Below are 26,633 nucleotides of genomic sequence, written 5' to 3' on the forward strand. Positions count from 1 at the left end.
ACACAATTCTGGGCTCGGGCTCACAAAGGCAGAGGTAATCCATCTTTTTTTTTTTTTTTTTTTCCAACCTCCTTTAAAGATTCTCTGATGCTCTGCTCTAATATTGTAGACCTGGTATCTTTACCAGAATTTTTGTCTTCTTTAAAGTCTGAGTTGCTATTCTTATATTAACATTTTGATGACCCTATTATAGACCCAAATTATCCCCCCAAATGGAGTTCAAATTTGATCAAAACATAAACCCCCTAGAATTATAGAGGACAGGCAGAAGGAAAAGTCTCCCCAAACCTAAATCTGACTGCTCAGGCCTTGGGAACGAGGAAGGGGAGAAATCTACATGCATCGCTAAACTGAAACACTGCTTGGGAAACTCTGGGATGGTTTCCATCTTCTAAGTTTCCTCTGCTTCCCAGACAGCTGCTCGGGGAGTTTAGGCACAAAGTCGTCTCATTCAGCCTGGTAACATGTGCGGGCCACCGGGGCCCAGAGCTTGTACCTTTTACAGAAAGACGCCACCGTGAAATTGCCATGATGGGCTCCAGATCGGTTACTGAGAATGAGCTCGTCACACTTCAGCGGCCTGTCCTGCTCCAAGCCAGCCAGACGTGGTGGTGAAGGCCTGTGCCCTTGGGGGACCCAGAGCCCACATAATCAGAGAGGACCGAGCCACTGCTCATGTTCTTGCCTTTCACCTTGACCACCAGGAAATGGTGCCCTTCCGGCTGGGAGCATCTGGGTAGGTCAAGACCAACGTGTAGAATTTATCTGGATCAAGGCCATCCCATGCGATGCTTGTGGGCCAGTTCTTAACCTGGGTGGGTCTCAGCACTTCGCCCAGCTCGTCAACCTCCGCCCCGCCGTACTGGACTTGCAGCGGGTGCTGCGGCTGGTCGTCCACCTCCTGCAGGCTCAAGGGTCCCGGCCACTTGCTGAGGTCCAGTGGCCTCAGGGGCCGAGCAGGGCAGACAACAGGGAAAGTCACAGGACAGCAGCACCGACTCCGAGCGGTCTGCCTCTAATTTTTCTTACATTGAACATTTGCTTTCAAAATAAGAAAAAAGTACGTCATTTATTTTTCTTAATTTAATTTTATTTTTTGCGGTACGCGGGCCTCTCACTGTTGTGGCCTCTCCCGTTGCGGAGCAACAGGCTCCAGACGTGCAGGCTCAGCGGCCATGGCTCGCGGGCCCAGCCTCTCCGCGGCATGCGGGATCCTCCTGGACCGGGGCACGAACCTGTGTCCCCTGCATCGGCAGGCGGACTCTCAACCACTGCGCCACCAGGGAAGCCCGTCATTTATTTTTAACCAATAAAAGGGAAAAACAGAATTAGAAGGAGGAAAAAAAATGAAAGCAGAAACCAGGGCCTTCTGTAGGGGATGTAGAGGTGTGTTGGTGTAGAATGAGTTTATGACAACCCTGGAGGTTGGCATTCCCTGGAATCCTGGAGTCAAGGCATGAGCTTTTTGACTCCGACCTGTACTTGTAAGAATGTTTTAATAAGCGGAATGTTTTTTTTCACCTTCTATCTGTATCAGTGAATACAAAGGGGTCCCATGGAGGAGGTAGAAGGTAATGGGGGTTTCTAACTGGGGAGAAATGTTCTTGAAAGAGAAATGGCATGATGGTTTTTATCCCTGGTTTCATATTAGAACTGCTGGATACCCCAGACCCACCCCCAGTGATTCAGTTGATTATTGATTAAAAGATGCAAGGGATGGGTGAAGGACGGTGTCTGCAATTTTTGTAGGATTGAGCCAATTGCCTGAGACCAGACCACTATACAGGGTTTCCAGAGGTAGTGGCCACTGTTTTTCACTTGTATCCAATCTGAAAAGTCCTACTCACAGATTCCTAGTTAAATCCCAAGAATTGAGCTCCTCAATATGAAATTCTTCTCTTCACAATTTCCCTTAGGGCCACCTTCAGAAGGAAAGGTAGAACAGAGATTATTTCTCTCCATCAGTGTTTTCTCAAGCATTGTAGGTGTACCCATTGGTACACAAACTTAGCTTATTCCTACAGGGAAAAACATTTTAAGACAGCTTTTAATGGTATACAGTTTTTGTATTGTGTATTAGGAAAAATATACTAACATCCATCAAAGCTATGATTTCATAGCAGTGATATAAGTTTTTAAAAAATGAAATCTATGCAAAAATGCAAGCCAATTGATATACACACCTTAGGTAGATTGCAGTACAGGTGGTACATGGATAGGGCAAAAATCAAGATGATATACATGACTTTAGGAAACACTGGCAGAAGTTGCTTTGTTAGACCTTTCTGAAACGAGGTGAGGTTTGAGCTGTGATTCAAAGCAGGGCTTCCAAACATTGGACTGAAAATATGTGGAGCCGGCTGAGAGCTTGTGGAAATAGTCATGCCAGTCCCTGCCTAGACATTTTAGTCCAGGAGATTTGAGATGGGGCCCTGGGCTTTATCTTTCCATGAAGGTTTCCTGGTGATTCTGGTGCAGCCAGGTTTGGGAAACTTGAAGAAAGGAGCATTACCTCCTTGGGCCGGAAAGATTAGTAGTTCTTGGTAATTAAACCTATTTTAAGTATTTGCTGGCTGTGAAGTCAATTAACTGTTGTTGACTGTCATCAGCATGGCTTTGAAAACTTTTTTTTATTTTATAAAGTTATTTATTTTTGGCTGCATTGTGTCTTTGTTGCTGTGCGCGGGCTTTTGCTAGTTGCTGCGAGCGGGGGTTACTCTTCATTGTGGTGCGCGGGCTTCTCACTGCAGTGGCTTCTCTTGTTGCGGAGCACAGGCTCTAGGTGCACGGGCTTCAGTAGTTGTGGCTCACGGGATCAGTAGTTGTGGCTCGCGGGCTCTAGAGCACAGGCTCAGCAGTTGTCTCATGGGCTTAGTTGCTCTGAGGCATGTGGGATCTTCCCGGACCAGGGCTTGACCCGTGACCCCTGCATTGGCAGGCAGATTCTTAACCACTTGCCACCAGGGAAGCCCGCTTTGAAAACTTTCAATTTTTAAACTGTGCCTCTGGGTCTCAGCATTGGGAGGGTGTGTGTGTGTGTAAATTAAAATGCACACAAGTGAGCACATTATACCCCACCCCCCAGACACATTTTAATCTGATTTAACCAATTAAACAAACAGGAGTGAGTTATGCCATTAGGCTCAACAGGGCTGCTCGAGCAAAGCAAAAGCTCGGTGCCACCCAGGCATGGGAGTCATAAAGTGCGTATTTCTGGGGCAGAGGAAGCGCTCGGGTGGGAGCTGTTTCACCCTGAACTGATGTTTACTCGGTGAGCTTCAGAGGATTCCTTGTGAGGCAGCTGGGAGGGAGGCCCTGGGTAGCAGCAGTCTGGGATGGAAACCGTGCTTGGGGCCGCAGGAGTCCTGTGAGAAGGCAATTGAGAGGCCTGTGGGTGAGGTGGGGTGAGAAACCAAGAAGCTGCAACTGCGCCAGGCAGGGATGAGAAACTGAGAGCAAGCTGGTGGCACCAGAGAGGCACAGCGGCTTTCCTGAGGGGCTGGTAAAATCCTCCTCCCGAATAGCAGCACATGGTTGCTCCCGGGGGTGGGGGAAGCAAAATATCATCCCAGAGGACATTTAGGAAGCAGAATAAATTCTGTATGAAAATCAAAAAGGGCAAATACGTGTATATGAAGTTAGTGCATCTTGAATTTCCTGGGGCAGTCCTTAGTGCAACGGCTCTGTTCTATAGTCCGACTGGGTGTTAGGTAATGTTCCCTAATTTTAGGGTAAACATTTGAGAAAAAAACGGTGAAAGTGTCTGAGGACAGAAGCCCAAGGTGGCATCCAGATGGCCCTGCTTGGTATGAACTGGGGCATGTGAATTGCAGAACCTCTCAGGTTTGGGCAAGAGCTGATTTCTGGACCCCGTGAGGTTAAGGGGCCAACTGCCCGAGGCCGGGCCACTCAGCAGGGTTTCCAGAGGTAGCAGCCACTGTTTTTCACCTGCTTCCAGTCCAAAAAGTCCTACTCATGGATCCCTAGCAAAATTCAAATTTTCCTCTCTCCATCTGATGGAGAATTTTCATACCATGTTAAAGAAACCTGGGACAAAGATTTGTCTTCATTTACTGTTTCCTTTTCTTATCAGTTTCTTCACTCACAGATGCTTCAAAACTATTTTCAGTCTGTCAGTCTCCTTTCGCTGTTGTTCTTATATATAAGTTACAGGATTGGGGTGAAATTTTCAAAGGCGTTGGCCTTATGACAGTTTGGTTACATTGTGGAATAATTTTAGAAACTAAATTAATTGGATTTAGGGGGACATAACATAGAGGTTACCAAAGCTTGTCCACTAGGTGTCACTCTTTATCCAATGAAACCTGGCTAGCAGTGTTTATAAATAGAAGTACATGTATACAATATTTATTTCCTTTGGTTACGGTAAACATGAATAACAAAACGCCCCCACCTGTGTGTTCTTAAGTCTTTTACTGGTGACCTCTGCCATAAAAGGGGACCGTATATCGGTTCTCCGGAGAACTCATTCCTTTCACAGAGGTTTGTTCTGAGACCTCTCGGGAGGTGCAGGCTGGCCGCCTGAGTCGGAGCCTTCCCAATTCATCGATTGCTTTTCATGACACTGGACCCTTTGGAGATCACAGTGGACTGTCTTGTGATGAGAGCGAATGTTTCCAAAATGCCCTACTCCGCTTGCTGCTTCCTGAAGTGCTGTCTCCCGGACGTTCCAGGCAGCACTCTCACCAGCTCCATCTGTCCATCATCCCCGCGCGCTCCCGCCGGGTGGGCATCAGCGCAGGGCACGAGCGGAGCCGCTTCACCCTACGGAGTGAGCCCAAGGATGGGCGACGTTCAGGGACCGCTCAGCCCGGGGGAGGGGGTGGAGAGGGGGGCTGTTGGGGAGACCACCTCTTCACAGCCTCCACCCTGGGGCAATGCAGGCAAAACCGCTGCTAGCAATTTTGAATTTCAGAATTTGAAATTATTTGCATTAGCTACGAGGATTGACCAAATTCCATTCGTTTCTCTTTTGCACTGCCTTCAGGGATAAAAACGGACGTACAATTTAGAGTTTACAAGGAAGGAACAATCTGATTCAGAGAGATCGTACTTCTAAATAAAAATAGGTTTTATTATTATTCAAAAAATGTTCTTTCTCTAAAACGTAAGTAGTTCACCCTCAGAGAAGAAATAGGGTACTAATAACATTTTTATATCCCACTTTCCAGTTCAAGAGGTTGTCTCAAATCCATTACCCGGTGTTATCTTCAGCACAACCCTGGGTGTTGGGGATTACTGCTACTACGTTTCTGACTGGGCCTACAGCTGTCATGTCCCAGGCTTGCCAAGCTGGAATTTTAACCCAGACCATCTGACTCCAAAAACTATAATATCCATTAAACCAGTGGTTCTTAACCAGGCTGTGCATAAGAATCTCCCGGTGAGCTTTTCAGTATATATACTCCCAGACTCACCCTGGACCTTCTCGGTCAGAATAACCTGGGTGATATTGGGTTCATTCAATAAAGAAACATAAAGTGGGTATATAATACCATGTCAGGTAGTGATGGATGTTTGGGGAAGAAAAAACCAAAGCAGAATGAGGGAGTAGAGAGTGACAGGAGGGGCTATTTTAGAAAGGAGCAGCTGGGAAAGGCCAACCTCTCCAAGGAGGGGGCATCTGAACTCAGACGCTATTGAAGCCAAGCAGTAAACTTTGCAAATGTAGGTGGGAAGGGTATTCTAGCAGAGGGAATAGCAGGCGCAAAGGCTCTGAGGCAGGAGTGTGCTTGGTGTGGAGAAACAGCGAGGAGGCCAGTGTGGCTGGAGTGGAGTTGTTGAGGATAGAGTGCTAGGAGATGGGTCAGGAGGCAGCCGGGAGCCAGATGTTAGGCCTTCAACTGGTGTTGCACAACTTTTAAAACAAGTGCATGTTAACGTTCTCACTCCTCTAATGCTCTTCCCCCACTCCCCACTTTTACCTTGCCGAGCAATGAAAAGGAAAAACAGGGGAGATAAAAGCACAGCTAAAATATAGCCCTGATGAGCTGCCACCATTGCAATCACCATGAAGCTGCAGTTCAGCGCTGTTAGGGAGACCAAGAGGACTGAGAATGGTTAGTGGTGAATGAGTAGCTGCTAATTTGATAATCACCGTGAATCCGAGTGAAATCAGATTTGTTCACCTCACTGTCTACAAATTCCTTTTATTTGTGATTGAATTGTAATTTCCATTTAAAATCTTTATAAGGAAACAATACGTTCCCATCACGCTCACTTAAGTACTGTCCTGGAGTTTTTAGTTTTGCTTTAACATTAAATCTGGTCATGCTGTCTTTCATTCCTATCTTCAGGGCTTTCTCTTAAGTAGATGCTGCTCTTTTCCTTGTGTTTATAACATGGGGGCAAACTACACATGCTTGGAGACGTGATGATAGTGTTTGGTTTCAAAGAGAAGTACAGATTGGTTATATTTGAAAATTTCTCTCAAGAGAGTGAAATATCTCCCATAATTTTGGGGAAAAATCTTTCATTTAGATATAATTAAAATATATATTTATTAAAGCAGGGATAGAATGCCATATCCACAAAGTTTAAATCCAGTATTGTAGTGGATCTTAAATAATTAAACAACTCACCCTGATGAATATGGTTATATTAGATAGCATTAATGTTTATTTTCCATATGCTCAGGTTTATTATTTTAACTTCCATATACAAATAAAATAATACGCTATGATTTGTCACTTGCTTAAACCAGCTGAAAAAGTCAGATGAGAGATGGTTCCAGAGGAAAACTGAAGGTAACTTTGCCTGTTATAGGCACCCTCACGAGCCCGCTCTCTGGTGGCTGAAACACACAGGTTAGGGATGACTTCAGAAAACATGAACACTCCTGTGACCTCAGAATGCCTCAGTAAAGAAGCAGGTTGTGAAACTGGATGCAAAATGTGATCCTGTATTTGTTAAAACAAAATCATATGTCTACATATGCATTCAATAACATCTAGAATGATACATTCACAATGATGCCACATTGCAATGGTATTTTTTTAATGGAGGGTGGTTTCTGGGTGATTTCATTTTTATTTTATTGCTTATTTGTACTTCCTAAGATGAACGTATATTTGTATAATAAAGAAAAACTTGTACAATAAAGTTTATATGCTTTTCAGTTGTAGAAAAAACACCACTAAAAGTTATTGAAAAAAAATCAGGACTTCCCTGGTGGTCCAGTGGCTAAGAATCCACCTGCCAATGCAGGGGACACGGGTTTGAGCCCTGTTCTGGGAAGATCCCAGATGCCGCAAAGCAACTAAGCCCGTGCGCCACAACTACTGAGCCTGTGCTCTAGGGCCCACGAGCCAAAACTACTGAAGCCCACGCATCTACAGCCTCTGCTCCACAAGAGAAGCCACCGCAATGAGAAGCCTGAGCACCGCAACGAAGAGTAGCCCCCGCTCGCTGCAACTAGAGAAAGTCTGCGCGCAGCAATGAAGGCCCAGTGCAGCCATAAGTAAATAAATAAATAATAATAATAATAAAAATCACATGTTGAATTATTGACTCATACTTATTTTACTTCAACTCACACTTTGCCTTCCACAGTGGAAAACAGTAGCTTGATTCTTCTGTAATTTTTCCTGTTTTTATTATAATTATTCCAACTCTACACCACAGAGGAAGGGACAATTTTTTGTGACTGTTCAGTGTCTTCTGGAGTTAGGCTCAAGGAGCTCTGGCTTCTGGACAACTCTGTCCGCTCTAGCCCTTCTCTCCACTAGAGGGCAGCAGATGACAGAAGGATTCATGGGCCATAAAGGCTAACTTTCTGTGTTGACAGCTTTTGGGGTGAGAAATGGTCCAGGCGTAGCTGGCTGGGTGTCACCGTGACTCTGTCATTCAGAAAGCCATTTGGTTTATTTGTATTAGTGCAAATTAAAAACAGAACATTTCCCTCTTCTCCAAACTATGGGGAAACAAAATTAACTTCTGCCCCATTATTAGGAGTTTCTGAGGATGCCAAAGACACAAATCTACACACTTAGGAAGAGGACTCACACCAAACACGTTTATGCTTCATAAACTTGTATACTATGCACTATATAACCTTGGACGTTCTGGTTAAGTAAATTGGAGGCAGGATCTGATATAAAGTTGAGGAATAAAACAGGCAAAACATTCTTGCCCTCAAGGCTTGAAATCAAAAGCCAATATGGTTTAAATTGTACATACATCTAAGGGGATGTAAAGGAGTGGTGATTAGTAAAGAAAATGCTAGGGGAAGTAAATTTGACTTTGAATCAGGATTTGAAGAAAGTAATGCCTGCAGATTAGAGTGGAGGCCCAACAGGGGTTGAAAACTGGTGGCCCCTGAATCCAGGCTGTAGAAGTACTTACTCTGATCAGAAGAATGCTTTAAATTAAAAAAAAAATATTTATTTGGCCGCATTGGGTCTTAGCTGTGGCATGCACGATCTTCGTTGCGGTGTGTGGGCTCCAGAGCGTGTGGGCTCAGTTGTTGCGGCGTGGACTTAGTTGCCCTGAGGCTTGTGGGTTCTTAGTTCCCTGACCAGAGATCGAAACCTCGTCCCCTGTATTGGAAGGAGGATTCTTCACGACTGGACCACCAGGGAAATCCCTGAATGCTTTAAGTTTTTTAAACTTGAATTTATTTAAGTGGGGCGTGGACTTGTTAGTTTGCTACATTTCCCACCATCCCAGCATGGGACACATTTCTCATACCTCCCTGGCCCCAGTCAAAGAAAAATCATCTCTTCCTCTGCAATACAGAGTTGGCGTAATTATAATAAAAACAGGAAAAATGACAGAGGAATCAAGACATTTGCGATTGCAACGCTGGCTTAGAGGAACTGGGCGAGGAGGCACAGGAAGGAGGCGGAGACAGTAACCCGGGAGCCGTGGCACGAGTACTGGGCCAGAACTGGGAGCAGGTAAGTCTGGTGTGGAGGGCGTGAGGGGGCAGGACTGGGAATATATAGACTGGGTTGACTTACACCAAGGGGCCATGTTGCAAAATAGGTTACAAGGAGTTGAGGGTGGTGGTGGTGATGGTGATTTGAGGTGTAATTTAGATCTGGTACTGCCAAAGAGAACCCTGTAAGTGCTTGAGGATGAGAGAACCAAGAAGTCTTGAAAGAAGATGTAGGAATCAACCTGGAAAAGTGCTGGAGAATCTATTTCCTGTTCTCTCTGATATCTGTTTTCTCTGTGGGTTTTGACGACTAGAATTAATCTGCTGAAAAGAAATGGTGAGGGCTTCCCTGGTGGCGCAGTGGTTAAGAATCCGCCTGCCAATGCAAGGGACACGGGTTCGAGCCCTGGTCCGGGAAGATCCCACATGCTGTGGAGCAACTAAGCCCGTGCGCCACAACTACTGAGCCTGTGCTCTAGAGCCCACGAGCCATGACTACTGAGCCCGCGTGACACAACTACTGAGCCCATGTGCCACAACTACTGAAGCCTGCATGCCTAGAGCCCGTGCTCCGCAATGAGAAGCCCGCGCACCGCAACGAAGAGTAGCCCCTGCTCGCTGCAACTAGAGAAAGCCCATGCGCAGCAACGAAGACCCAACGCAGCCATAAATAAATAAATAAAAGAAAGAAATGGTGAAACCTGGAGTCAAACATGCCTGACACCCCTACTCCAGACCTCACCACTTACTTGTGTCCCTAGAAAAGCTGGGGGCTTGAATCAGCACCTCACAGCTAGGACATAGGACTCTCCTTGCACGATCTTGGTAGCACCGTACGGTGTCGACATACTGCCCTGGGGCTCGTTGGTCCTGCTCCCAGCACTGACTCAGTGGCTCACTGGGGGCACAGGTCTTCAATCACTGCACTTTCGTTTTCTCATTATAATTTAAAGGGACTGCACAAGGCAGCCTTAGAAGATTCATTCAGCATTAGTCCAATGATTGAAGCTCTGAAAAGAAAGGCCAAGACCCAGTTTTTATCAACGCACTAAGCTGCCAACCGAGCAAGCTGGACTCTTGAGAAGACTATTGGTCGCACTGCATTATGGGAGCAAACAGTGCGGTGGGAAGGGTGAAGACAAGCAAAGATTGCGAAGTGCCGCAGGATTAGACGCGGGTTCCGACTCCAACTCCACCCTTTCCTAACTGAGTGACCTTAAGAAAGCCATTAAACTTCTCTGAGCATCAATTTCATTTGCAAAATGGTCACACAGGGATGTGTCTGGCAGGGTTCTTTGGAACATTAAATGAGACAGTGTAAGTGTCGGCCGCATCATCGCTCCTACCCTCATCCCGCGTGGAAATCACTCCCGTGAATCCTGAAGTCCCGTCTGTGAGAGGGAGTCCTAAGTCAGAAGGCGCAAAGTCTCAAAAACGCAGCACCAAGAGGGCATCTCTATGAGAAGAACCGCGGAGAGTATCTGGGCTGACGTTTCCTTAACTCAATTAAAACTCTGAACGGTTAATATGCTGTTTTCAGGCAGTTTTGATTGCCACAGCATTTTGTTGTTGCTCTGTTATCAAAAGAAGAATGATGTGTCAGGGCCCAGAGGCTGCCTCTCGAGGAAGTGGGGAGCGTGCTGGCCACCCACTGTGATGATTTGGCGGGCGCAAACGACTCTGCTTACCTGCCACGGAGCCTGCAGGACTTCACTGGAGCCCTGTTGCTTTGATATGTCACCTTGTTCTCTCTGGAGTCATCTGGCTATCTCCAGCAAAATCGTACTCTTCAACACACCTGAGGGATACGATACACCCCTCTCCTTAACAGTACAATCGTCTGGGGAAAGAAGAAGGTCGATTGGGGAGAAATGATGGCTCTGGATGATGGAGGCAAGCCCCCAGCAGGTGCTTCTGTTATATCACAATTTCCTGTAGAAAACCTCAGTCAGGAATCTAAGCTAATGATAAAGTAACCTACTCGATAACTAACTAGAAAGGCCCATCTTGTTAGACTTTACCTCATCCTTAGATAAAAATCTGTTTTGGACAGAATTGTGGATGGTTGGTAAGGCATGATGTCACTAAGTGTAGTTTCATAGTTTCATAGCAAAACGAAGAGAATTTCTCTTTTTTTTAGTCTTTGAAATGAGGCCCAGAACTACTTATTAACCTCTAAAATTCTTGGTGGCTTGTTTAAAGCTCAGCCCTAGATTCCTAAGGACATAAGCAGCATGGATGAGGGAGGTGAGACCGAAGCTTGGGGTGGTGTGGGAAGGAGTGGAGGCATAGGGTGGAGATTCAGAAGTGAAAGGAGCCAGAGAAAATGGCTTTTAGGCGGAAATAAGAAAAAGAGCCCTGAGATTACTGCCAGGGTTGTTGGGCACTGGGAGCTGGTGGCAGGGCGGGACCAAGGCAGAGGCGGGAGGCACCTAGGTGCTAAATTTAAGGAGACACCCACTGTCAGGCTCCTATGAGTGCAGGGTGGGCACCTGAGAGTGAGTGCCTCCTTAAATTGTGCATCTTGGGTGCTTGGCCTGCACATCCTAGTGCGGGTCCTAGAGGTAGAGTAAAATGGAGAGATAGCCTGGTTTCTCCAAGACAGTGGCAAAGAGGTTCCGATAAAAATCTCATCAGCACAACTCGGGGAAAGAAAGTCTCAGGTGAATACCAGGCTTATAATATAGCAAAAAATAACGATCACAGCTTAACAAGATGTAAACATTTGTCATTTAAGGTAAAAAAGAAAAAAAAAATCTTCCTCCAAATTAGGGTCCATTTATATTCCAGGTATGAGGCTGGAGAGCTGAGATTTTTTTCCTCCTCCTTTCTTTTTTCTTTTCTCTTTCAACTCTTCCCTTCTATTCCTTTCTCCCCTTTTCCTTCTGCTCTGTGTGACACTACTGAAGTGATGGCCCTTGTTTTTTTCTTCCCCTTCCTTCTTCCTTTGCTTCCGTTGCTTATAACGGATTCGGAGGGAAAAAAAGAATCAAATATCTGTTTCACAACCATTTCATAAACAGTACTGGCTCCTTTCTTTTGATACCACTAGGCAATGAAAAGCACTGTAGGAGGACATTTGTGACAGTATAGTGATGAATTCATGACGCCTCCATAGCATTGACTTGAAACAGACCCACTGTGTTTCTCTGCATTTAGCCGAGACCAAACCAGAATGAATGCCCATGGGTGCTCAGCTGGATACATGAAACAAAGACGTTTTCTATTTTGTGATGAAAGGAAAATAATTTGGGTAGAAAAACCCTACCCAGATCAGAAGTTGAGTTTGTGTTTGTTTCAGCCAAACTGCTTCAAGCCCTGTCATATACTTCCGTGGACCCTGATTGTTGCGGAAATGTTTTTAAAGCCTTTCAGGTTTTTGTTAAACGTCTCCGGAAGTTTATTTCAAAATGGAGTTACTCACACAGCTTTACCAACATTAGATCATATTCAACCTTCTTTGCTTTTAAACAACTTGAACTTTTGGAACCAAGTCTCTTTTTTAAAAATTGCATTTTGAAGTAGTCTCATGTGAAACAGATTTGCAGGACTTTATTTTAAAATCTGATAAGGATAGAAAAGATTCCAGTTAACCGCAACAGGAGGAAGGATTAACATCGCTTATACCATTCTTCTTTTTCTTGTTATTTAAAACTTTTCGTGATCAAGAATATGCAACATATTGCATAAAAACAAGAAAACAAACTTTCAGCTGGAGTCGGAACCCCAACAGCCGTATGCTGTTGTGTAGAACAGACACACACAATTCTGGGGAGTCCATTCACATCAGAGCCATTGTACATTTGTATATTTATTACAACAATTCCCTAGCAAATAGCTTGGAAATATTTTGGGGAAGGGGCTTCCCCTTCACCCTTCAATTTGCAAAAAGGTGACATCTGGGAAAGCAGTGGCCCTGATGCTGAGTTAGTATGTAAAAGGTTTATTTTTGCCCCTTTGGTCTTAGGCCTCTAGCTGAATTGAAACGATTAATCTGGATTGGTTGTATCCTACTGTGCTTAAACTTAGGACCTTTCTCCCAACTTGTGGGTCATTCCAAAACAAACAAACACATCGAAAAACAAAACACAGGGTATTTGCATTCTTCAGTTCCCCTTGTTTCCATTTGCTTTCTCCTGAGCCTGAACTGCTTCTTCTCCTTCTTCTCCTTAGTTCATACTTTATGCCAGATGTTGTTCTAAGCTCTTGATGGACGCTAGCTAATTGAGTCTTATACACTAATCCTTTTTTAGGGATGAGGAATCTAAGGCCCAGAGAGGATAAGTAATTTTCCTGTGGTTACACAGCCAGTCCGGTGACATAACCAGGATTTGAACTCTGGCAATGTGGCACCAAAGTTCCTGCTTTTAACCACTCTGCTTGTCTGCCTCTTCTGCGTTGGTCTCTTTTCCCTGAAGCCTGGGTCACTGTCTGAGGCCCTATTTTAAACAGCTCCGGCCATCCACGGCCCCATGGTAGATCTGCCCCTCCTTCATTGTGCCACTCAGTCAGATTTCCTCTGGGCACTGTCCTTTGGTGTCTCGCTACACCTCCTTGAGGACCAGCCTAATTTGGATCAATTCCCTTAGCCCCGGTCCCCTCCAATTCCGATTTTCTGCCGTTCTCTATTGCGTTATCGCTGAGGTCTCAGCACACCTCCTGGTGGACCCCAGCCGCCTGTGACAGATGAAGGATGGGTGAGGACAATTGCGGTTGAATTTGCTTTTACCTCCTGGTGTGCCGAGGCCTCAGGAGTTTGCCATGGGCTGTGCTGGCTTGACCAGGGTGTGGGGAAACGGGAAGTCTCCTTCGTTGGTGGGAAGATAAATTGGTGCAACTGCTCCAGAGGGCAGTTTGGCAACCTCTGCCACATACTTTCAAACTTTAGTTAGACTCTGACCGCAGCTCTGAGTCACCACATCTCTCACCTGGGTTGCTGCAGTAGACTCCTCTCCCATCTCCCTGCTTCCACTCTTGCCTCCCAAACTGTATTCTCAACACATTCGCTACTCTCAGTACATTCAGAGTAAGTATTTTAGAACAGAAGCCAGATCATGTCCCACGTCTTGCTCAAATCCTTCCACTGCTTCTCATTTAATTAAGAGCAAAAGCCAAAATTCCCGTAATGGGCTACAAGGCCCTGCAGAACTTGGCCCCAGCACCTCTTTGATCTTATGTCTTATTCCGTCCTTCCTGCTCCCTCTGGCTCCAGCCACACGGGTCTACTTGCTTTTCCTTGAATGTATCAGAGATCCTTCCATTCTAGAACCTTTATATGGGATGTTCCTTCTGCTTAGAACAGTCTTCCCTAGATATCTGCAGGGCCAAATCACTTACCTCCTTCAGGTCTTTGATGAAATATTACCTTCTCAATGGGTAATTGAGATTACCATTGGGTAATCACCAATGGGTAATCACCACTCGATTTAAAATAGCAAACTCTTGATCCCTTTTACTTTTCTCTACTTATTTTTAAAGCCATTATCTAACATACTGTATGACTGATTCATTTGTTTTGGTTTTGTCTGTTTCTTTCCATATGATGTAAGCTCTACAGGGCAGAAAGTGATTTTTTCTGTTTTGTTTATTGACAGTGCCTGACAAGCTGTCAAATATTTATTTATAAATACATTTTAAAAATACTTATTGGATAGTTTTTGAATTGAGTGAATGGTATTTGACTCAACAGTTCCACTTCTAGGAATTTATTCTATGACACACACATGCACAAAGTGACATAAACACTGAGAGCCACTGAACATTATTCATTGTATGAAAAGACTGAGCATCTATCTCAAGAGATTGTTACCTGAAGGGTCTATTGGACAAAATCTCAAACCAGATAGGAATAAAAGTTGCTTCGTGTTCCCACTACCTCCTAGAAAGTGGGGGCTGATGCGAAGACCACGTTGGTTATAGTCAAAACCACATTTTCTTTGCACCTCTGAGTAAAACACTGGAATGTATACCGGTGTGGAGTTGTACTTTTCTCACTTCTCCCAAATTAGTGAATAAGCTTCAATGTTGAGAACAAAGAAGTGTTCAAATGCTGAGGAAAGCTGCCCAAAATTAAGGTCAGACACTTCCCTTTGGGCTTCCCAGGAGGTGCCAAACTGGGGCTGTCCCCTCAATCGTCTCCTCTGCCCCCATATGCTTATATAAACAGAGTATAGAATAAGTCCAGTGGTCAAGGTTCTGTCTCCCAAGATATGGTGAAGGGGCTCCAGAAAACTCACTCTTAGGATGGGGGCTCCTGTAAGAAGCGGCATTTCCTTTCCTGGATGGATGTAGCCCCATCTGGAAGCTCACTGTGTTGTTGCCGTTGGAGTGAAGCTCACTTCCTGGGAGAGCCTGAAAGTTGCTCCAGGGGTTGGGAGGTAATCTGAACCCATTGACTACTGCTTATCTGGGAATTTCTGTAAGCAGGAGGCCTGCAGGGATCATCCACTGCAGCAAGGTGAGAAGGGATGGGGGTCGTTTGCTTGGGAAGGGGAAGGGGGCCGCCCCATCTGCAGCTCTCCATGCCCTTAAGAAAAATGGAAGATGAATTCACAGAGTACTGGATCTTCATGTAAAAGAGCATGAGGGAGAGAGCTGAGAGCGTAGGCTATGGGGCTGTCCAGGCAGCATCTGGTCCAAGTGGGTATACAGGGTTTGGGGACTGTATTAGTTTGTTAGGGCTGCCATAACAAAATACTACAGACTGGGAGGCTTAAACAACAGAAATTATTTTCTCACAGTTATGAAGGCTAGAAATCCAAGATCAAGGTGTTGGCAGGTTTGGTTTCTTCTGAGGTTTCTCTCCTTGGCTTGAAGACGGTTGTCTTCTCACTGTGTCCTCACATGGTCTTTCCTCTGTGTGTGCAGCCCTGGTGTCTCTTGTATGTCTAGATTACCTCTTCCTAAAGGGACACCCAGTCAGATTGGATTAGGGTCCAACCTAACAGCTTCCTTTTAACTTTTTTTTTTTTGGTAACTTAAAACCTTTTTAAAGACCCTATTTACAAATACAGTCGCATGCTGAGGTACTGGAGTTTTGGGCTTCAATCCATAAAATTTGGGGGGACACAATTCAGGGACCTAGTCTTTTAGTGGGGCTGGAGGGAGACAGAGCTGCCACTTTCTGAGATGGTTCTCAGCAATGGAGGAAGACATGGGGAAGCTGAGTAGCATTCCAAGAAAACCATCCCACCTGTGGGGAGACCCACCCCCCCATCAGCAGAGGCTACCAGTAGCAGGTAGAACTAAGCTGAACCAGAGAAAGACCAGAGAGGCCTCCTAAACACCCATAAGTTGCCAATAATGTAAGACAGTCTTTGCTTCTCTTCTTCCTCCTACCCCCCAACTCAATCCAAAATGCCTGATCCGGGAAAGGAACCAAACTCCCACTTCCTCCATCCAATGAAAGAGCTTCTTCCCAACTCCAAGTCCCTTGAGGCAATGCCAGGTCTGGAGAGAAGAGAGGAGATGAGATTTAAATTGAATATGAAGTGGGGATTTAAAACAAATTAAAATGAAATTTAACTGAAAGTGGCAAGAAAGTTATAGGACCTGCCTAAGCAGTTGTATAGGAGGAGAAAGGAGATTCTTCAGAGCTCAGTTGAATATAGTGCTTGAAAAAAATAAAGCTATCTCAATTTAAACTCCGCTGAGTTGATATTTCTCAACAAACTCGCCATCTATTTCTCTATACAAGTAAAGGAGCATGTCTTGGAAAACACAACAAAACTGTTTTCAGTAGTTATCTCTGGGAAAGGGGAATTAGAGATGGGAGTTGGTATGGGAAGAAAATGTACCGTTTACTCTATACCCTTTTGAACTTTAAAAAAAATACCATGTGCAAGTGTTACTTAAAAAACAAACAATTTAAAACTAATTAGAATCATATGATACTAATAGAGCAAAGACTGAGTTAAGAAATCGTCCACAAAGACACGTCAAATCCAAATATATTAAAGGAGTTTTTCACCAGTGGGAAAAAATAATTATTGTAAGTTAAACCAGGGAAACTGTAATGGAAAGAAGGTGAGGTTTGCTGGATGTGAGGAGAAAAGCTTTCCTAAGAATTTGGAGAAAGATCTATAGAAGATGGAGTAAGAGAGACTTGGACCAGCGCTCCAGTGTTAGAAAATAATGTTAACCGCTGATGCTGTTGCTTGAAGGGAGATAAATGTTGTGACAGATGCCTGCAAAGAATTTGGCAAGGAATGGGGTTCCATTTGGTATAATGCACTTCAAGGTTAAGCTCTTTTGTGTCATGTAGACGTGGCATGTTTTTGGCTCAGTGCTGAACCTTGGGGCTTGGGATTGATATAATTGTGGAAGACATTAAGTCAAGCGGCAATGCACAATGATTTGGCCAGTAACATTTGAAATAATATCTCACACATATGTTCAAGCAATAGAAATCACGGCCAAAATACCAGGAAAGGATTCCAGCAAAATAGGAAGGAAACAGAGAGGGGTCATTTATGTTAACACACCATAAGTTTATGCACGGATCATTATTTCCCCTTATATGATTAATTCTATTCTCAATGTGTTGAGCTAATAAAAATTGAGAAATCATCACAAAAATTGTGAAATCATCCACATTCTGTGTGTACAGACAGTGGCTTAAGAGTGGGATCATAATCCCGTCATCCTCCTGGAACTGAATTAAGCCTGGATAGGAGTTCTGATGACATGAGGTGCAAAACTGGACATCAGAATGGATGCAACAAATGTGGCTAGTCCACACTGCCTGCCACAGTTCTTTCCCCTCATAGTCAGAGATGAAAGGGGAAAAACTATAAAATAGTAAGATAAATAGTAAAAAATGCAGGTTTCGAAATTGAGCTATTTGTAATGAGGTGGTAAGTCAGAAAGAGAGAGACAAATACTGTATGCTAACACATATATATGGAATTAAAGAAAAAAAAAAACCTGTCATGAAGACCATAGGGGTAAGACACGAATAAAGACTGTGTCCTACTAGACCTACTAGAGAATGGACTTGAGGATATGGGGAGGGGGAAGGGTAAGGTGTGACAAAGCGAGAGAGAGGCATGGACATATAAACACTACCAAATGTAAAATAGATAGCTAGTGGGAAGCAGCTGCATAGCACAGGGAGATCAGCTCAGTGCTTTGTGACCACCTAGAGGGGTGGGATAGGGAGGGTGGGAGGGAGGGAGATGCAAGAGGGAAGAAATATGGGAACATACGTATATGTATAACTGATTCACTTTGTTATAAAGCAGAAACTAACACACCATTGTAAAGCAATTATACTCCAATAAAGACGTAAAAAAAAAAAATGCGGGTTTCTGCCTTGTTTTAGGAGGAGGCTTTGCCATTGAGGAGCACACTCCAACGACTCTATTGGATCTTAAAAAAATGCAGCTATTGGCCTATCTTGATGCTTGTTACTCATTCAAGCCACCAATCTGATGGGGGTCAGGCCAGTTACGTTGCACAGGAAGTGTCTCCCCAAGGGGGGACCTGCATACTAATTCCTCTTGGCTCATATATACGCTATTTCCATTGGATTTTAAAATGGAAGGTTTTTGTTTGTTTACTTAAAGCCTGGATTATGTGAGATGGCAGGAAGCTACTGTTTCACTAAACTTATCATTTCAGATTTTTGGTGAGACTTGCAGTTCTGAAAAGTATTTGTTTCTGAAGAATCATCAATAAAAAGGCTAGAGCATCCACTGTAGGAAGGTGGAGAAGAGGCAGCCAGGAAAGAAGGAAGCAGCAGGGTCCCCAGCCTGCCCTGATGTGATGTAGGCTCATTTGACCATTGAGGTCAAGCATTGTGTTGAGCATTTTAAAAACAACATAAAACTATGGAGGGTAGATGAAGTAGATACTGGCTAGTTTTTGTCTACACACCATTCTTTTTCTCATTTATGGGCAATGTATTCCCAGTTTCCTTCTGGGAAACCTTCCCCTTCTACTGTCAATTAAGGTGCTTTGACTGAGCCTGCGCCCTCTTCAGCTCCAGGAGTGGGTACTTGACATGGGTCTAAGTCAGTTAATAAACTCTCCTGGGCCACAGTGATTGCTTCAGACTCCAGGAAGAGGCACGGGGCTCAAGTGGAGCCAGTCATAGTGAAGTCCTGGTCCTGAATAGAGCTGAGCGGTACGGAGCGGTGCTCTCTCTCTTCTGAGGGATTTGAATGAGGAGGATGCGGTAGGCAGAAACTGTTTTAGACATCTTGCCACCCTGTGGGTGGCGGTGGTGAGGCCTGTCTAGAATGTAGCAGCACAGTGGAAGCATGGAGAGAAGTGGGTCCTGATGAAAACTTTTGCATTTTTTAACTTAGTTATGCCTGAACCGAAAATTGATATTTTCAGTAATGTGACTTAACATATTCCACCTTCTTTATCCAAACATTTATTTTGCTCCAGGCATTTTTTTTTTTTTTTTTTTGGCGGTATGCGGGCCTCTCACTGCTGTGACCTCTCCCGTTGTGGAGCACAGGCTCCGGACGCGCAGGCCCAGTGGCCATGGCTCACGGGCCCAGCTGCTCTGCGGCACGTGGGATCCTCCCGGACTGGGGCACGAACCCGTCTCCCCTGCATTGGCAGTCGGACTCTCAACCACTGCGCCACCAGGGAAGCCCTGCTCCAGGCATTTTGAATGAGGGGTTCTGTCATATGCAATAGAAGGACCCCTACCGGTTACCGTAAAGTGTTATGAGCTAATGATAAAAATCTGAGATGTAGGAAGAAATTAAAAGGAAAACCAGAATCTAAATATCACAATTAAATCCCAGTAAAGACAAAAGATTGGGAGCTGAAATTATGGATAAATACGTGATTTAAAATAAAGATACAAAGAATCAAAGTTTAAAAATATAACAGAAGAAGAAGCTGTGCACATAAAAGACTAAAACCCATGATATAAAGGTTTAGAACATTAAAGTAGAGGAGATTAAGGATTAAGAAAAGGAATTGGAAACAGTAAAGATAAAATTGAAGATTAAAAACCTCAGAAGAATAAAAATAGTTATGAAGAAATATTTTTGAGAGAAAACAAAAACCAAAACCTTAAAGATTGGAAAGAGTGATAGGAAAAAAAAAATAACCCAGTCCAAAGTAAATCAGTGAGGATTCACACAAAGTTCAAGGTGGTGACTGAAAACATTCTGTTGATGGGATGTCATTCAGTGGGGCAAAGAGCCAGGAAGGCAGAAAGCCCATAGCTTGAGTGGTATCTGTAAATACACAGGGTTTGTCTGCTTAATACTGACACACGGCAGAGCAGTGGGGAAAAAAAAAAGCCTTCTCATCCTCGGGAAACTTGAAAAGCTAGTGTCACTCACCTCCCTCCACCACCACGCACGACAGGTCTAGTGCTTTATTGTCTGAAAATTTAGAACCTTATGTGTACAGCCAATAGAGCCTAGTTATAGTCAATTAGACAACTGGCAGGAAAAGCAGGGAGTCACTCGATACATTTTTTCAAATGATTTTCTTTTAAAGCAGAAATACTTGGAGAATAGGCCGGAAATAAAGGAGCCCAGCTATAATTAAAAATGAGATTACTCAAAAGGAACATTTCATACTCATCAAAAGTCTGAAAATATTAAGTATTATTGAAAACGAGGGGAAGTAAAAACTCATACACTGCTGGTGGCAATATAAACTGGTATACCACATGAGAGCAATTGGACTATATCTAGTATAATCAGAGATCCCTACATGCTTAGATATATGCCTTAGAGAATGCTTACAAATATACATAATTAGACATACCACAATTACTTGTAACAGCTAAAATGTATATGAAACAGATTAATAGAGGAATGAATAAAAATTGTGGTATACTGAATATATAGAGCAGTTAAAATGAATATTGTAATTATCAATGTGAATAAGTATAGAAAACATAATGCTAAATGAAAAAATAAGTTGCAGATTCATAGGATAGGCTACTGTTTACGTAAATTTTTTAAAACACCCCACACTACTATTTTTACTTTGGGACAAATACACATGTAGTGAAAGTATAAACACATGGAAAGAAACAATAGACACCATATTCAGAGCAGAGGAATAAGGACGGATGAAAGATTTGGGAAGATTACAAAAGGAGTTTTAAATATAACTATAATGTTCTTTTACTTAAAACAAACCTGGTGAGGATGGGATAGAAGTGAGAGAGGAGAGAACAGCACTTGCTGAAAGCATTGCTGTAGGAGTAGAGTGGCTGCTCCCGTTTTTGGTTGGCAGCGTCTTTGCATTTTGGAGCCAGGGCAGACAGTGGGGAGGGGCAAAGCATCTTTCTACCTTCTTTTCAGCCATCGGGTTTTCTGCAGCCCAGTGCCAACACATTCATGGGTCACCAATTTTATTTCTCAATCCAATTCTGAGGGCTCTGCAAGTAGTTGCCATTCTCCCAGATTTTGCCAATTAATTGTCAGTTTTAGTTTTCTCTGCTGTGGGTTTCCAACATTTTCTGGGGTCTTTTAAAGTATCTGTCTGTATTAGTCTGAGTAGGCTAGACTATGCTGTAGTACTAAATAAACACCCAAATCTCAGTGGCTCAATTCAGTGAAGGTTTCTTTAAAGCTCCTGCAATGTCAACGCAGATATTCTTGGTTAGGAGGCTTTCCTGGGTGGTTCTCCTTCAAGCAGTGTATACTAATTTACCTAGACTATGCCACCTTCTTAGCCACAGGGATGGAGGAAAAAGATGGTGGCCAATTGTGAAGGATGTTTAATGGCCAACTCTAAAAGTGGTGTACTTCACTTTTGGCCAGTACCATCAGTCAGAATTCAGTCACATAGTCCCATCTAGATGCAAGGGGATCCAGGGAATGCAGCCTTCCTCCGTGCCTGGGAGGAAAATAAAATAGTTTGGCGAATTCAAAGCATGGTCCAGCCACCACATTTTATTAAGAACATAAGACCCTGAGACATAATTTAAAACCACCATGTTTTTTTGAACTTTTCCTTTTAATTATTTAGTTATTATTAATCATGTGATAAGCACCTACAAACTCACCACCTAAAAGAAGCACAAGGACCTTGACAATAACGTACAACTAACTATATGGTCTTCTTTCCTGCATCCCCTGACTCTATTCACAAGACAACCAGCATCCTGAAACTGCATGGATCATCCCGTTGTTTTCCTTTTTTCAAAAAAATTAACCTTTTGAGATAATTCTAGATTCATATGCAGTTGTAAGAAATAACACAGAGTGATGCTGTGTGCCCTTTACCCAGATTCTCCCAATGGCAACTTCTTGAAAAATTGTACTGCAGAATCATAGCCAGGATATCAACATTGATATAGTCAAGATACAGAACATTTCTGCCATCACAAGGATCAATTATATGGCCCTTTAACAGTCATATCAACTCCCCTCTGGCCCTCAACCTCTCCTTAGTCCCTGGTAACCACTAAATTGTTCTCCACTCCCACAATTTTGTCAATTCAAGCATGTTATATAAATGAAACCATTTCCTTTTGGGAAAATCAGCATAATTCTTTGGAGATTCATCCAGATTGTTGCACGTACCAACAGTCTATTCCTTTTTCTCTCTCAGTAGTATTCCATGGATGTACTGCAGTTTGTTTAGCCATTTACTCATTGAATAACTGGATTGTTCTTTTTCTTTCTTTCTCTCTCTCTCGCGCTCTCTCTCTCTGGCTGCGTTGTGACTTCGTTGCTGTGCGTGGGCTTTCTGCGGTGAGTGGGGGCTACTCTTTGTTGTGGTGCACGGGCTTCTCACTGCGGTGGCTTCTCTTGTTGAAGAGCACGGGCTCTAAGCAAGCAGGCTTCAGTAGTTGTGGCACGTGGGCTTCAGTAGTTGTGGCTCGCGGGCTCTAGAGTGCAGACTCAGTAGTTGTGGCGCATGGGCTTAATTGCTCCGCGGCATGTGGGATCTTCCTGGACCAGGGCTCAAACCTGTGTCCCCTGCAATGGCAGGCAGATTCTTAACAACTGCACCACCAGGGAAGCCCTGGATTGGTTTTCCTTTGAGCTATACAAATTAAGTTGCTATTAATATTCACATAAACATTTGTGTGTGTGAACATAAATCTTCACTTCTCTGGAATAAATGCCCAGGATTACAATTGGTGAGTTGCATGCTTCAGCTTTTCTAGTTCTCTCAACTTTCCATAGAAACTTTAGAATAAACTTGTCTATATCTGCCAAAAATCTTGCTGGGATTTTGATAGAAACTGCATTAAACTTGTGTATCAATTTGGGGAGAATGTTGACTCTTCCAATCCAAGAACTTGGTGTGGCTCTTCTTTTATTTAGATCTCATTTGATTTATTTAATTAGTGTTTTGTAGTTTTCAGCATACAAGTCCAGTACATATTTTGTTAGATTTACACTTACTTTATTTTTTGTGCAATTTTTAATAATGTATTTTAAATTTGAGTGTCCACATTGTTTAAGTATATAGAAATATAATTGATATTTCTATGTTTATCTTATATTTTGCAAACTTACTGAATTTGCTTATTTCTAGGAGTTTTTTTGAAATTCTTTGGGATCCTCTATGTAGATAATCATGTCCTCTGCAATAGGGACACTTTTATATCTTTCTTTCTTATCTGTATGCTTTTATTTCATTTTCTTGCATTATTGCACTGGCTAGACCTTCAAGTACTATCTGGAATAAGAGTGGTGAGAACAGATACCCTTTCCTTGTTCCTAATCTTAAGAGAAAAGCATTAATCTTTCACCATTAAGTATAATATTAGCTGTCAGGTTTTGTTTGTTCATTTTTGGTTTTATTTCATTTTGCAGATATTCTTTATCAAGTTGAGGAAGTACTCCTCTATTCCTATTTTTCTGAGAGTTCTTGTAATAAAATGAGTGTTGAATTTTGTCAAATGCTTTTTCTGCATCCATTGATACAATCCTGGGATTTTTCTTTTGGGAGTTTGTTAAGCTCCACTTGGGCATGGTATGTAAATCTTTTTATATCCTGTTGAATTCTATTTGCTAATTTTTTGTTAAGGATTTTTGCATCTATATTCATGAGGGATATTGACCTATAGGTTTCTTTCTTCATACTGTCTTTGGTTTCAGTATCAGGGTAATACTGTCTTCATAAATGAACTGGGAGTATCTGCTCTTCTTCTATGCCTTTTGCTGGAAGAGATTTTTAGAATTGGTATTAAATTCTGTTAATTTTTTTCCATTGTTTTAGATTGGGTAATTTCTACTTATTCTATTCTATTGTTTACTTGTCTGTCTACTCTGCTGTTGATCCTATCCAGTGAGGTTTTTATTTAGTCAAACATTTTTGTCTGAATTCTAAAATTACCATTGGTTCTTCTTTTTAATCTTCTGTACCTTTGTGGATACTTTCTATTTTTTGCTGGGACTTTCTATTCTTCATTTGTTTCAAATGTGCTCCTAATCACTCACTGAAGCATTTTTTTTTTATCATGGCTGCTTTACTATCTTTATCAGATAATACATTTCTTTCATCTCTGTCTTTTCGACTATTGTCTTTTTCATTTAGTTCTAGATCTCAGTTTTTGGTATGCTGAGTAATTTTCTTTTTTCTTTCTTTTTTTTAATTGTTTTGATGATTTTAGTGCTGAGTAATTTTCAAATGAAACCTGGACATTTTGGGTATTACATTATGAGATTCTGTTTAAACCTCCTGTTTTATTTGGCTTCCTCTGACACCTCTCCGGCAGGGTAAGGGAGGGCACTGTCTCATTACTGCCAGGTAGATGTAGAAGTCCAGGTTCCTTACTTGGCCTTTGTTGATACCCAAGGGTGGGGTCCCTAGTTTATGCTGGATAGGATTGGGAGTTCTGGCTGCTCACTAGGTCTCCACTGAAACTTCCCAGGCAGAGAGGGGCATGAACACCTCATTACTGCTCCTCATGTGGCCTCCACTGACACAATGGAGTGTCAGGAGTGGCTTCCTTTCTGCTGGGTGGTAGAGAACCTTCCCAAGGCTTCACACATCCCCACTGTGGAGAGAGAAGGGCACCTTCTGATAGTGCCTGGCTGGAGGGGAAATCCAGCTTCCCATATTGTCTTCACTGAACCCACTGACCTCATTACCTCGTGGTGGAGATGAAAGTTCTGGTTCCATACTCTGCTGTCTTTGACACCATCCTTGTGGGTATTATGGAGTTCCTTATTACAGCCTGATGGGGGTGGGTACGGTGGGGATGGGGATGGGTGTGGGGTGTGGGGTGTGGGAGTGTGGGGGGTGGAAGTCTAGACTCCCTCCTCAGTCTTTGCTGATATGGGTTGGGCCACAGTTTTTACACAGTGTTTTGCTGGAATACAGCAGTTGTTGCCTACAAGTTTTCTGTCTTGCTAAGCTGTCCCTTTCCTGGTTCCTTGGCTAGGGAGAGTAGGCTTTAGTTGGGCCTTTTTTACTCTGTGTCCATTGGTGTTTCTATGTTGATAGTTTCTCCAGCTTTAAGTCTGGTCCATAGAAAGCAAAGAGAAAACCCATGGAATTCACCAGCATATCCGACCTTGAGTCCCAACATCCTTAAATGGTCTGCCTTCTCTCCACCTTTTGGGTCTTCTGATGTTGGCATGTAAGTATGTATTGTGTTTAAAACTGAGCTATAATTGACATATATTAATTTCAGGTGTACAACATAATGACTCCATATTTGGATATACTGTGAAAGGATCACCACGATAAGTCTAGTTAACATGCATCATCACACACAGTGACAGAAGAATTTTTTTCTTGTGATGAGGATTTTTAAGATCTACTCTCTAACCAGCTTGCAAAGATGCAATACAGTATTATTAACTATATTCACTATGCTGTACATCACACTGTACAAGTAGACCTCAGCAACCTGTACCTGAACTTCCATGGTGAGAAGATCTCTGAGAACCAAGACCAAGCTGCTCTGGGATCCCAACATCCTCCCCAAGAGCGAAAGTACTGTACCTGGCAGAGGAGCGGTGATGGCATCAGATGGCCGTGTCTCAGCTGGCGGAGGGAGAAACGGTGAAAAGACGGCAAGCAGGCACCGGATGAACTGATGAACTGCAATTTCAACGCCGAGGAGGCCGGGTGCGGGCTTCCGAGTGCACCAGAAGCGCTTCCATCCAATCCAGGCCCAGAAGGTGCACAGGCGGCTGGTGGGAGCGAGTCCGGAGTACTACTCCCTGTGCAAGCAGTTGGCCCGCTCAGACTCCTCTGAGCAGATGCGGTTGAGGCGGAGGAAGTACGGACGGCCTTCCAGGAACCACAGACGCAAAACAGTACCACGCCGCTAGGTCCTCGTCGCCCGCCTCGCCGCCGGGCCGCTGCCGCGGCTGGCAACCCGGAACAGGAACCCCTGACACGCATGCGCACAGTGCACAGAGCGAGGAAGCGCGAGCGGCGGTCTGAGTGGGCCTGGGAAAGCTACGACGGCCTTGCGTCTTTGTTCCTGTCAGTTCCAGCAGCTGGACGCGCCCAGATGTGTCCCTGCCCCAGGGGCCCCCAGCCCTGGCTGACCCGGCCGCAGCCGCTCTGGAGCCTGGCGCCAGCCAGAGACCGGCAGTGGCTTGGCCCTGCCCGGACCCTCCTGGAGAGCTTAGCCACTGCAGCCGAGGAGGCCGTGCCCGGCACAGGTAACCTTGTCCGTCATTGAGTTTGGAGTCATTGGCGTTGAGGACGTGAATCCCTTCCTGGCTGCAGACGCAGCGTGCTTGGCCCCTGGGCTGCACTCAGAGAGGCCCTGTTAGACTGAAACTGTTGGATCCTTGGCCACAGGCGGGCGTGTGTGGCCAAA

The 26,633-nt window shown here is 43.9% G+C and overlaps 1 pseudogene; it reads right to left on the reverse strand.

The window, feature by feature from the left end:
- Positions 1-345: 345 nt before the first annotated feature.
- Positions 346-26,206, reverse strand: LOC101327923 (phosphatidylethanolamine-binding protein 1 pseudogene; annotated as a pseudogene).
- Between the last annotated feature and the right edge of the window lie 427 nt (positions 26,207-26,633).

Source organism: Tursiops truncatus, chromosome 4 (assembly GCF_011762595.2).
Source record: "Tursiops truncatus isolate mTurTru1 chromosome 4, mTurTru1.mat.Y, whole genome shotgun sequence".
Lineage (NCBI taxonomy): Eukaryota > Metazoa > Chordata > Mammalia > Artiodactyla > Delphinidae > Tursiops > Tursiops truncatus.